The sequence below is a fragment of the Arabidopsis thaliana genome, chromosome 4 (assembly GCF_000001735.4).
Source record: "Arabidopsis thaliana chromosome 4, partial sequence".
Classification (NCBI taxonomy): Eukaryota; Viridiplantae; Streptophyta; class Magnoliopsida; order Brassicales; family Brassicaceae; genus Arabidopsis; species Arabidopsis thaliana.
The window spans coordinates 3,274,272-3,288,026 of record NC_003075.7 but is presented as its reverse complement, the minus strand read 5'-3'; the positions used below and the strand labels follow the sequence as shown (position 1 = coordinate 3,288,026).

At 44.1% G+C, this 13,755-nt stretch overlaps 5 pseudogenes across 5 annotated transcripts; 1 reads left to right on the top strand and 4 right to left on the bottom strand.

Moving 5' to 3' along the window:
* Positions 1–235: 235 nt before the first annotated feature.
* On the top strand, positions 236–2,323 carry AT4G06518 (annotated as a pseudogene; the record flags this gene model as incomplete). The annotated part of the gene is made up of 1 exon: positions 236–2,323.
* Positions 2,324–3,203: 880 nt separating this feature from the next.
* On the bottom strand, positions 3,204–4,243 carry AT4G06615 (annotated as a pseudogene; the record flags this gene model as incomplete). Its single annotated transcript has 1 exon — positions 3,204–4,243.
* Positions 4,244–5,582: 1,339 nt separating this feature from the next.
* On the bottom strand, positions 5,583–7,526 carry AT4G06517 (annotated as a pseudogene; the record flags this gene model as incomplete). Its single annotated transcript has 1 exon — positions 5,583–7,526.
* A 1,329-nt stretch (positions 7,527–8,855) lies between these two features.
* AT4G06516 lies at positions 8,856–11,648 on the bottom strand (annotated as a pseudogene; the record flags this gene model as incomplete). The annotated part of the gene is made up of 1 exon: positions 8,856–11,648.
* A 1,341-nt stretch (positions 11,649–12,989) lies between these two features.
* On the bottom strand, positions 12,990–13,588 carry AT4G06586 (annotated as a pseudogene; the record flags this gene model as incomplete). Its single annotated transcript has 1 exon — positions 12,990–13,588.
* Positions 13,589–13,755: the final 167 nt, after the last annotated feature.

Genomic DNA, 13,755 nt, shown 5'->3' with positions numbered 1-13,755 from the left:
GTGATTAATAGCGAAGCACTCCGCACCGTCCGATCGAGTGAAGAAAACAAAGAGACCACCTTGTGGACTCCGACGCCTCGTGACCCGCCTCTATTGAATCCCATGATGCCTCCTTGTCTTCTTATCCCCTCATAATCATTTTGGTTCACCCCATTGCAATTCCTAAACTCAACAGTCTCATCTCTCCACCTCCCACACCAGAGCAATCTCGAATTCTTATACCTCTCTCTATCTCTTTCTCTTGCACTTCCTATTTTTATCAAAAAGTCAACTAAATCCATCTATTTTCTTGATCACTCGATCTGCTAACCTTTGAGTCTCTCATTCTCAATGACGAACAGACGCACGCTCCTGTCAAGGATCCGGAACAGAGCTCTCTCTCCATCGAAGAGGTACCCAACACCTTCTTCGTATGCAGGAGCTCAAGGACTTTCTGAACCATCACCCCTAGGGTTGAGCAGGAGAGAACGAGCAAGTTTCGAGATCGATCACAGCGAATCAAGCCAAGAGGAGGAAGCGATGCAAGAAGAACAAACTTTCAACTCTCCTGTCGGAAACACTCTATCCCGAAGGTCGAGTAAGGCCTCTGCAAAGGAGTTCTCGAGGAACAAGGAAGATATCACTCGAGGAACGAAGCCAGTGAAGAGAAGGTTGGAACTGGTAGATGAAGACTCAGAGGAAGAAATGGCTTCACCTGGAAGCTGATCAAACTGAGAATGGAGGTGGTGATGATTTGGAATCAGAGAAGTCCGCAACTCAAAACGAATACTACAAGCTACTGAAGCGCAACGAGTTTTTAGGAACTCGATACCCTGATCCTGTAACCATGGAGAGACTCGGCATCTATGATGATGTAGACTACATGTTTAAGCAATGCAGCCTGAATATTCACATGTTTCGGCCAATGGAGGGGTATGAGGAAGAGACCACCCAGTTTCTTTCATCCGTGGAATTGTTCTTATATGGAGAGTCAGAGGACGATGAAATCAGGCCAGACGGAAGTTTGGGATACTTGGAGTTCTGTGTGTATGACGTAGAGTATCGGCTTCCAATCGAGCATCTCGAGCTGATGTATGGATATCCAAGCGGAAAAGGCACGAGTCATTATTTTGATAAGAGAGAGCTTCAGTCATTCTGGGCCACGCTTGGGTCTAAACATGGGTTTTCGTCCTCTAGGACAAAGAGCAACGAAATAAAGAGTCCGGTGGTTAGATATTTTCATAGGTCTTTAGCCAGTGCACTATTTGCAAGAGAGAGAAATGGGACCTTTGTCAATGGAGAGCTAGAATTAATGGAGACGGCGTTGCAAGAGCAGCTTGGGTTAGCATCATATGGTACAGTTCTAGCTGGAGATTCGACAGACGTTTAAGTCTCATTCTACCTAATAGAACATCTGCTGAGCTACAGAGGATGGGCTAAGGGACTTAAGAAACCAGGAAGAATGGTTATGGGAGGAGTTGTGACCCTAATTTTGAGAGCATGCAATGTACCTATGTATTCAAAGCTGATTCCTCCAAGATGAATTGATATGCAGCACCTTATCAATTCCAAGAGTTTTTGGTCGCAGAAGAAGAATGGCTTATAGAAATATAAGTTCGATCACCTTGAGGCAGAGCAATCTATTTTTCTCCTCCCAAATCCCGCTTCCACTTTGATCAGAGATGGTGGCAACATTGAGTTTTGCCCACCAGTCGAGAACCCCTATACTTCAGGTGATGGAAGGAGTGAATGATGATGAACCTCTAATCCATCATTTAGATAACGAGGCATAACCTATGGACGAGTATTACGCAACACAACAGTTTTACTTTGAGGAGTACTCCGTGCCAAGGCAAAGTAAAGACTCAAAGGAAATTCACAAGCGCCTTGGTTTTCTACAAAGCTGGTGTAAACTTCAAGACAAGGCTCTCGCAGCACTAAACAAGAAGTTTAACGCACTCCAACTCAAGTTCAGCTGTTCTTCTTCTACTATGGCGATGCCACAGGAGATGCCTTTTAGGAGAAGCAGATCCACTCGACATGAACCTATGCAATATGATTTGCTTTCGCCACCAAGACATTATTCATATGAGCCGAGAGAACTCCATACTGCACCTTCACCACCAAGGCAATCATCCTTTGAATCTAGGGAGAAGGAGAGGAGGAGTAAGTTAAAGAAGCGCAGAAGGAAAAGGAAATCAGATGGGGTAAGCCACTCTACCGCACCACTCGATCAACAGCCCGAGCAAAGGGTAGAGCATCCAACTAATCCAAGTCAAGCACAACCCGTTCCTTGGAGTTACACAAAGGAGAGTATGGATGACTTCGTCTCCTCCTACTTCACCTAAACGCTGAGGTAACACCACCACAACCATTGTATATACCATAGCATTTTTATTTTTCTTTGTGTGTTGTTAGTTTTGGTCTTGAACTTTTTCTCAAATTTTTATTACACAAGGGACTGTGTAATTTAAGTTTGGGGGAGGGTTCAAGACATGTAGATTGCATATCATTTTAGGATTGTATATAGAGTGTTTGCATTTAGGATTGCTCATTTGCATAGGGGATAATGATGTTTTCAAACCGATAAGCATGTTTTGATTCAATGAAGTAAATTCAATGCCCAGTTTGTTAGTTCTCTATTGCATAACCAATTGTTTCTCTGAAGTAAGACCGCACCCTGCTTTGAATTTACAACTTGACTATACTCCTTTAATTCGAAACTCGCTCATCTGATGACATTTCCTATCTATTAGAACCTGAACTAAATTGGCAATTATCATGTCCATGCATTGTTTCCAGACACTGGGTGTGGGATAGAGACGCATATCTCAGGAACTAGTGGATCAAGCATTCCATCGAACACCTTCTGGGTGCGGGAAAGCTTGGGATCGAATTCTAGTTGATCAGAAAGAAATAAGCAGTAAACGCAACTAGTCCTAAAGGGATTCAATCAATTCTAAAGCTTAACCATTCTACATACTACGGATTCCACAACTACTCTATCCCATCCCTAAGAATTCTAAGTCACTACTCAGACAACATGCTCAAAGACATAAACACAGATAAACGATAATATTGCATAAGTAAAGAGATAGAGAGTAGAAAAACAAGATGACAGATGAAATCAAACGCAGAATCTGAATAACTTGGAAAAATCTCGAATTAGAGGTTGCAGAAGCAAAAGCAGCGCAGCAAAGTATAACAGAAAATAAAACTGAAGCAAAAACTCAATGTCCACTAGATGTCTCAGGACAGAACCCTAAGACATCTATTTATACAAAACGAAATAAAATGATAGTAGACGGGCCAATAACCTAATCGCTCGGCCCATAGAGAGATAATGGGCCGACATGGGCTTCGTGATCCGATGGAGGTCCATGCCGCTTCCAAACACTTTGTCTTCTCCTCTTCTCTTCCTTTTGCTCAGCTTGTCTCGTTGAGTGCGGAATTGAGTAGACTGTGAAGACGTGATCGAGTGTCTGGTCGAGTGATGGTGATGGTAGTGAGTGATGATACTCGACCAGTGGGTCGAGTAACGGGGTAGAGTGAATGGTCGAGTGTGGTAAGGTGGTGTGGCAAAGTGATACCCGACCAGGGGGTCGAGTAATGTCATCGAGTGGCCTGAGCTGAGGTTACTCGACCTGGTGGTCGAGTGGATGGGAAGAATGGCTCCAAAGTCACTCGACCTGGGGGTCGAGTATGTGGGAAGAATGGCTCCAAAGTCACTCGACCTGGGGGTCGAGTATGTCTTCTGTTTCTGGCTCGTTTCTTCCAATTTGCTCGCAAACAGCTCCAAATCACCTGAAAACAACTCAGAAATGCAATATCTATGCAAAGCTATCCTAATCATGCAAAGTATGCAAGAATGATGAGAAATGATATAAAACAGTGATGAATGATACGAAACTGGACTCAAAACGATGATGAATGGACACTGAAAACATGCAAACTATAGACATATCAACTCCCCCAAACTTAGTCCTTGCTTGCCCTCAAGCAAATAAGAAGACGTAGTTGAAGGAGAGGTTTGAAGGCGGGGACTCAGAACCAAAGCATCAGGTAGAGCAAATAAAATCAATGTCCAAGTTGGTAGTTCTAAGATGCGATATGATTGAATTCTACTCAAAAACGTTAGCCATGCCTTGTTATCAATAAATCCGTCTCTTATACTCGACCTACACATGTTTTCAAATCTACCAATCCCTTTAACATTCATTAGTTCTGGAACGTGAATCAAGCAGTGCATCATCAATGAACTCATTTCGCTAAGGTGAAGGTCAAGAGACAGAGATGGTCCCTTATAGAATAGGCTTAAGTAACAGGGGATCCCTCAAGAATGATTGAGCTTTAGTAGAATGCTAAAGGTAAGTCCCAAGTTATGCATACACAGATAAGATCCCATCTACCCAGAGTATAACAATGAAGTTCTAACGGTAATCCCAACTCCTGTCCCAACTTAACTCTACCCTTTGCACTCATGAATCTTTCAAACTCTTTTTCATATCATTCTTTTTTTTCACTTAACTCTAGGAGAAGCTTTCTCAACGCTCTGATACATCTAGCGGGTTTGGATTTCTTTAACAACTAAGGCTCCTGTTTTTTTTTTTTTTTTTCTTTAAAACCAAAGGCTTTTAACCCTTCTACTTTAGCTAACAAGAACCTCATTCTTTTCTTTAACATTCCCAAAACCTTTACTAGATTTCTAACTTCTTTAGCTTACTTCCCCTAGAATTCTTTCCCTTTCCTCATCAACAATGAATTCCCTCTTTTCTTTTAAACACATCCCAACCCATGATATAAGCGCCCACCTAGTCCTATCCAGTCCGAAGAACGCGAACTAGAACTACATGAGACACTATCTCTGTCGTTACGAACCTAACACTTTCTACCAAGCTCAATCGAAATAAGACCTCACAAACACTCACAAGTGATATAAGGCTTGAAAGAAAGTTCAGGTTTTGGTATGGGTTAACTGCTCTAATAAGGAGAGTCAGCTACTTGGATCAACAAGGGTGGTTAAAATGAGTAAGAAAATCCAAGTATTTTAGGGTATCCATGAGTTCAAATTCGATGCCAAGACATGATAATTCTAAATCGGATTCAAGTTCAAATTGATAGGGAATGATATCAGATCCTAACAGTGTGGTCGAGTAGAGCAATCTAGGCATGGTGCAGTTTTTACTTCAATTTCAATGACAACGCATCAAACAACTAACAACGAGGGCACTGAGCTTATCTTGTGAACCAAAATGCTTACAAGGCTATCTCATCATTATCCCCTATGCATATGCAACAATCCTAAATGAAACACTCTAGACTCGATCTTAAATGCAATGCAACTACATGAACACTCTATTTTTGTGAAATCATTTTCTGAAATTTTTCAATTTTTTTTTTTTGTTTTTCTATGCCTTAGATGAATGTAGACTCAAGATTATATACAATGCAACACACACTTCCTGAGCCCTCCCCAAACTTAAATCACACAGTCCACTGTGTGACCAAATTTGGAAAAGAGTACTCAGGACAAAACACATCACAAAAACAAAATAAAAACAAGAGATGGTATATTACAATGGTGGAGTGAGGTGCATACCTCAGTGGAAGAAGGAGCGGAGTTGGTCGTCAATATCTGCCTGTGATTGCTCCCAGGCGATCGAAGAATCTCCCTGTTGTGTCTCAGCTTCCCCCTGGGGGTACTCGACCTCTGCTCCTTCGTCGCGGCCAGCACCGCTCTGATGATACTCGACCTCTCTTCTTCTGCTGCGGCCAGCACCGCCGTCGCGTAAGCTACGGGACTGGAGAAGTCGTGTACTCCTGCTGCTAGACCGAGCGAGTGCAGCCTTCTTCTTTCTCCCGAGCTCCCGAGGCTCGAATGATGAATGCCTTGCATGGACTGGTGGGACTACTCGGTCACTAGGCTCAGGCCTGTGGTGACTTGGCTCAGGCCTGTGATGACTTGGCCCTGGCGCGTCATATCTCCTCGAAGGCATGTCCTGAGGACGCTCTCCCTGCGGAATAGCTGTGGTAGAAGAGAAACAACTTATCTTGTCCGTCAGAAACGTGATGGCTTTGAAGCACTTGATAAGTAGCCTATCTTGTTTCTTGCACCACCTCTGCAACTTACTGTTGTTTCTGTGAGCTTCACTCAAGCTCTTGCTCTCCCGCGCTGGAGGTACGTGCTCACTGAAATGATACATGCTCGTATCATACTCCTCCTCCCTATCCTCATCCATCTCAGTAATATCATCCTCTGTAGCTTCCGTCGTAGGGACATTGTCATCAGTCGGTGGAGCGCTCTCAAAGTAGAGGTAATCACGCGCAGGTCTGAAGTCAATGTTCTCACCCTGAAGTATGGTTGTGGCCTCGATGCAGGGAAGCAAAATGTTGGCTGTTCGGGTCAGGGAGTGCTCGAATTTGTAGCGATAGAAATCGCCAACCATGTCGTACTCCAGAAACTCACAACGACGCAAGTGATCTAAATCCATCATCCTCGGATCAAACCCCGGAGACGTGAGAGGTACACCACATGCAATCAGAATCGGTGTCACAACGCCACCTACACAAAGGGCTCCTCGCACCTTCTTCTTCCCGTTGGTGTGCGCCCACTTCCTGTATCCACACAGGTGGATCAACAGAAGCATAACCGGTGGTGTATCATTAAGGTCGCCCTTTAGGACCTTCTTCCCCTTTGTTCTCCGGAGAATGCCCTTGAGTGCATAATCAATCATCTCCATGTGTGTGTTAGACACGGTGCCTGTAGATTCCCTGGGGTACAGAACATTCGCTACTGAGCGCTGATAGTAGCGGATCACAGGGCTTCGAATCTGGTTGCTCTTAGACCTTGCAGAGTTGAGTGCCAAATCGTTCCCAATGGTTAACCACAAATCCTTCAACTCTTCCCTCTCGAACTTGGGTTTAGTTCCCTTTCCACTGGGAAAACCAAATAATCCTTCCAAGCTCTTGATAGATAGCTGGTAACGCTGCTCGTTAACTGAAAACGTCAAGAACCCCAACCCTTCACTCTCCAGCTCAACTGCAGTAAGTCCCTGATACGTCTCCACTTGCAGAGTGGAGAGAAACTCTATTGTTTCCTTCTTGTAAGCGACGTACGGGTAAGACATCAGTGTCTCCAGATGGCACCTCTCGAATAAGTGTTGTACGTCCTCCAGTAGCCCCAGCTGGGCTAAAGTCTCATAACAGGGGTACCTCGTTCCCCAGAAGTCGTTCAGCTCGAAAAGTCTGATGTACTCCTTCACTATAACTTCATCAGGCTTGTTCAACAGCTTCTTTTCTCTGTGCCATGACTCAGGCTCATACTCGACGTCAATATCTTCGTCGATCAACTCATATCTGCTGGTCATCGCTCTCTTTCCTCTAGCAATCTCAGCTCTCCTTTCATTGCGTCGAGCTACTGAGCGTTGGGTCTCAGCTCTGAAGCTCTCATAAGCCTATTGCTCTCTCTCTGGTCCAGTTGACCAAGATTCAGCTTCATCGACGTTGTAATCCGCATCCATGGAGGATTCGCCACTGTAGTTACTCATATTGATTCCCTGAAAAAGAATGTAACTCAAAACCAAATATCAATATGTTAGTTCAAATAAACACAAATACTAAACCAGTCAAGTACGCGGTCGAGTGAAACGGTCGAGTATAGTGAGATTGTGGCTTCGGGTATAGCGGTCGAGTGTACACGAATGAGAGACGTAACAGCGTGGTCGAGTAAACGGCGAATTTAGAGAAGACGGTGGCGGTTTGAGGAGCGGTCGAGTAAAGAGACGAATGGAGGCGCAATGAATGGCGAGGTCGAGTGAACGGCGAGAAGCTCCGGCGAAGTCGAGTTGGCTCACGAGAACGAGAGAGAGAAAGTCTGGCCGTTTGTCGAAAATCGAATGAAGAGCTTCTTTGTCCAAATTGCGATGTGGTCGAGTGAATGGTGGAAGCGGAGATGAGGTCGAGTAGAGGTCGAGTGAGAAGGAGACAACGATGAGACGGTGAAGCTTCCGGCGAAGTAAAGGGCGGAGTGGTCGAGTGAACGACGAGTGGTGAGAAGGAAGAGAACGGTGAGGTCGAGTAAGCGGCGAATGGAGAAGAGGGCGTTGCAATCGAGTGAATGGGAGGCGGTGAGAGAGATGACGAGTGAGGTTTGGTCGAGTAAGAGGGTGACAAAGCAGCGAGGGATGGTGAAGCCGGAGGGGAGAGATCGAGTGAATGGTGAGGTCGAGTGTGATGGTGCGGTCAAGTGTTTGGAGAGGAAGAGAGATGGTGAGGTTTGGTCAAGTGAGAAACGTGAGGTAGAGTGAATTTTCTTGGTCGAGTGTTTGGAGAGGGAGAGAGATGATGTCGGTGGGAGAGGATAAGGTGAGATCGAGTGGTGGGGAAGGAAGGAAGAGATTTTGTTATCTCTTAAAACGCGTGGGGGAACAAAGGTGAGAGGTGGTGGGCCACGTTCTGTCTATTTGTCTAGAAGCACTGTTTTCTGTTGACTAGAACCTTCAGTAATCCTCTGTAAACTTGTTAAACTCCCTGTAAGTCTCTGTAGCTTCTGTTGGTCGAGCATAGATATGATTTCAAAATTTTGGTTTTTAGAATCATCAATAATACTCGACCTCATGGCCTCTGAGTGCAACAGAGGTTTTTCAAATTCTTGAATTTCTGGAATACTCGATCCCCTGTTGCTCTGTAGAGTAAAATTTTTAAATTTTTACTCTACCTCCACACTGTTTCTCTGTTCCTGAGAATCACAAACACAACCAAAAACAAATCAAAAATAACAAGAAAATAAAAGTTTTATTTACAGAAACAGTCTTGGGAATTCCTCCCAAGTGAGCTTGTTTAAAGTCTCTAGCTTGACTCCTCACACTCTTTAAGAAGAAAATGGGTGATAGAGAGGGTCTGCATAGTCCTCTCTGATCTCATCATCATATTCAGTATCCTCTCTTGAGAGATGAGTAGCCGAATACTCAATTCTTCTTTCCTCGAAATAGGCCTCTTTCTCTTCTGGTGGATAATCTATCTCCTCAGACCATCTTGAAGTAATCTTTTTTCTCGGGATAGTGTTATTCCCGCATTTGGATTGAGCTATCTCTTGCATCTGATCCAGTTTACTCTTGCATTCTCGGGATAGTGTTCCTCAACTGTCTGAGCTAGCTTCTCTATGGTCTCTTCTTGCTCATCAGATTTCTTTTTAACATCTCGCAAGTCGGGTGTAGAGGCTGTGCTTGGTCTGGTGATTGAATTTGAAGGCTGAGGTTGAGCCCTGATCCTTTCTTCTACAGCTGACCTTTGCGAAGTTTCGTTGATGTCAAACTGCAGCTTGATGTGCTTCCCAAGGTTGAGACTTATTTTCCCATCTCTGACATCTATCATCGCTCCCACTGAGGCTAAGAAAGGTCTTCCTAGGATTAGAGGATCCTTAGGTTCTGCTTCCATATCAAGCACAACGAAATCCGTAGGCACTTCCACTCCATTAATCATTACTGCCAGATCTTATAGAAGGCCGAAGGGTTTTCTTGAGGACCTATCAGCAAGGATTAAAGTCAGGTCGCAAGGCTTGTACTGAGTGAATTCCAGCTTCCTTGCCACTGAGAGTGGCATTAAGCTTACTGAAGCTCCCAAATCACAAAGACAATTGCTGAAAACCAATTGACCGATGGAACATGGTAGAGTGAAAGTTCCTGGATCTTCCAGTTTTTCTTGAACACTCCTCTTAACAGTGGTCCTAGACGGAATAGCATCACATTCGTCTTCTGAATCTTCTTGATGAATCTTGATCCTTTCTAGAATTGACTTTCTCACATCTTTGTGAGGATCCGGGATTAGGTTGAGAACTTCTATTAGAGGCATCACCGCTTCCATCTCATCAAGCTGCTTCTCTGCAAGATAATTGTATCTTTCTATCCATGCTTTCCTGAGTTTCCATGGTAGAGCGCGTGAAGGTAATGGTGCTGGCTTGAATCGTTTTACCATCCTCTCAATGATGGCTGCTTTCTCGTCTAGGTTGGACTGGGTTTGAAAACGGGATCCTGCTGAATGGTCGAGTCCAACCACTGAAATTTCAATCTGAGTAGAAGCCTCCCCGTCCTGAACATCACTATCCTCGGTGATTGATGTGGAGACATGTCGAGTAGGCAGCTCTCGATCATGACAGATGGTGATAGCGTGAGCGGTGGCATATTCCTTTGGGTTTTGTATGGACTTTCCTGGAAGTCCTGTTACTTTTGGAGCAGAAGTTGACGCTGTTTGTCCTTCCATGTATCTGACCTTAGAGGTAAGTGCCTCAAGTTTGATATTCAGATCGTTGAAAGTACAACCAACCTTGTTGTGGATTTCTGCCATCTTTTTGGCGAGATCCATTGCTCCTGCAGCTTGTCCCTAGAGAATCTGCTGTAACATGTTCTTCAAGTCTGAATCTGGAGTTGTTGAAGCTGGTTGTTGTTGCTGCTGTGTGAACCCAGGTGGTGGAAGTTGCTGCTGATAGTTGCCCTGATACTACTGCTTAGGAACATACCCTTGACCTTGGTTGTATGGAACAAAGGGCTTGGGTTGATTCTGCTGCTGTGAAGGGTAAACTTGGTCCTGCGGGTTTGCAACGTTTGTACTTCTGTAAGACAGATTGGGATGGTTCTACTTGAAGTTGTTGAAACCTTTGTTGTAACCTCCTTGGTTCTGCACATAGCTGACCTCTTGACCTCCTTGGTTCTGCACATAGTAGAGTCTCCCCATCCTGAACTTGGAACGTCTCATCATCACCCAGAAAATGAATGTGCTTCTTTTGCACAAGGAGTAGCTTGTCCAGTTTGTCATTCATGGCTTTCATTTCCCTGCGGTGCTTCTCATCAGAATCAGAGCTGGTGCGGATGCTTCTATCATAATCTTCATTATAGTTGCCATCCGACTGAGCCAAGTTCTCTACCAGCTCCCATCCGTCTTCAACATCTTTGTTGAGGAAGTTCCCGTTAGAAGCGGTATCTAGAAGCATCCTGATCTTTGGAAGGACACCTCTGTAGAGAGTGCTGAGAAGTGAAGCTTTCGAGAAACCATGATGAGGACATTGCGTCTGATAACCCTTAAAGCGCTCCCATGCTTCACAGAAAGTCTCATTATTCGTCTGAGTGAAACCAGAGATATCATTCCTTAGTCTCGCAGTCCTGGAGTTTGAGAAAAACTTAGCCAAGAAGGCTTTCTTGCAGTCATTCCAGGAGGTGATAGAGCCTTGAGGAAGCGACTTTTCCCACTGATGGGCTTTGTCTCCAATAGAGAATGGAAACAATCTAAGCTTGAAGTCATCCTCACTGACTCCATTGATCTTTGTTAGGCTGCAGAGCCTATCAAACTCGTCCAGGTGATCCAGTGGATCCTCCATAGGGAGGTCGTGGAACTTGTTGCTCTGAACCATGGCAATGAGACCGCTCTTGATCTCAAAGTTGTTGTTCTGCACAGGTGGAGGCACGATGCCATTACGCTGATTGTGGTTGCGTGGTGCATCGCCTGCACCTATGTTGTTTGGTTGCACCTGCTCATCAACAACTGCAGCCATTGTGTCTGTTTCTGTCTGTGTTTTGAGTTGGCGTGCAATACGGTCGATGTTATCGTTGAACAAGAGATTCTGATTTCCTCGTGACCGTGTTTGCATACAACGAGTACCAACTGTTGAAGCTAGTGATTCATAGTACCTGAATCAAAACAGACAATCAGAAAAAACACAAAGTTAGTAACTTTCAGAAAAATTGAAAAAGAACTTGATCTTAAGTATTCTGAGATCTCAAATATAGCAAACAAACACCCAATTGGCAACTGCGCCAAATTGATAATAGGTTTTTATGCAATTATCCTAAAACACCAATCATGTCATTGTAGTATTTTAGTGTCAATCCAAATGGGTGTGATGCAAACAGATGAGATGTGATCAGAAGTCACTAAGTCAAGCCAAGCAATAACAGTTTTGGGGTTTCTAACAGTCCTAAGCGAACATGCAGAAAACAGAAGCAATAGCAGAATTACTAAAACCACTCGACCACAACAGGCTGATGCCAGAAGGAGGATGTGGTCGAGTAACAGGTCGAGTAATAGACAGGAAACAAGACAATCTTACTCGACTGCACAGTCTGTTGCCAGACACTGGGTGTGGTCGAGTAAGATGGTCGAGTGATTGTAAAAACTAAGAAACAGGCAATGAGAACGATTAAGCGATAACGATAAAACAGAGAAATAAGATAGACGAGAAATTCCTAAGGATGGGGTAATCGAGTAGAGTGGTATCCTAGCCTATTCGAATGGTTAACAAGCGCAATCAAGCTATCCCTAGACAACAGGTTCAACAACAGATCAATTCACTCCCGTGATAGAAATCCTCAAGCAAAGCTAGTCCAAACTAATTCCCATTAACGGAATCTAACTATGCAGGCAATAAGAACAGACTGATAAAGTCAATACACACTCTAAACGGCCAATCCCTTGGGATAGAGACGCATATCTCAGGAACTAGTGGATCAAGCATTCCATCGAACACCTTCTGGGTGCGGGAAAGCTTGGGATCGAATTCCAGTTGATCAGAAAGAAATAAGCAGTAAACGCAACTAGTCCTAAAGGGATTCAATTAATTCTAAAGCTTAACCATTCTACAGACTACGGATTCCACAAGTACTCTATCCCATCCCTAAGAATTCTAAGTCACTACTCAGACAACATGCTCAAAGACATAAACACAGATAAACGATAATATTGCATAAGTAAAGAGATAGAGAGTAGAGAAACAAGATGACAGATGAAATCAAACGCAGAATCTGAATAACTTGGAAAAATCTCGAATTACAGGTTGTAGAAGCAAAAGCGGCGCAGTAGAGTATAACAGAAAATAAAACTGAAGCAAAAACTCAATGTCCACTAGATGTCTCAGGACAGAACCCTAAGACATCTATTTATACAAAACGAAATAAAATGATAATAGACGGGCCAATAACCTAATCGCTCGGCCCATAGAGAGATAATGGGCCGAGATGGGCTTCGTGATCCGATGGAGGTCCATGCCGCTTCCAAACACTTTGTCTTCTCCTCTTCTCTTCCTTTTGCTCAGCTTGTCTGGTTGAGTGCGGAATTGAGTAGACTGTGAAGACGTGATCGAGTGTCCGGTCGAGTGATGGTGATGGTGGTGAGTGATGATACTCGACCAAGGGGTCGAGTAACGGGGTAGAGTGAATGGTCGAGTGTGGTCAGGTGGTGTGGCGAAGTGATACTCGACTAGGGGGTCGAGTAATGTCATCGAGTGGCCTGAGCTGAGGTTACTCGACCTGGTGGTCTAGTGGATGGGAAGAATGGCTCCAAAGTCACTCGACCTGGGGGTCGAGTATGTGGGAAGAATGGCTCCAAAGTACTCGACCTGGGGGTCGAGTATGTCTTCTGTTTCTGGCTCGTTTCTTCCAATTTGCTCGCAAACAGCTCTAAATGACCTGAAAACAACTCAGAAATGCAATAAGTATGCAAAGCTATCCTAATCATGCAAAGTATGCAGGAATGATGAGAAATGATATAAAACAGTGATGAATGATACGAAACTGGACTCAAAACGATGATGAATGGACACTGAAAACATGCAAATTATAGACATATCAATATACATACTTGAATTATCTTATTCACTTCACCACCTTTTGTTAATCCAAGTAGCTGACTCTCATTTTTAGAGCAGTTTCCCATACCCTGAGCCTATCCTTATTTCAAGCCAAAGATCATTTATGTGTGATTATGAGGTCTTTTTCGATTGAGCTTGGTTTA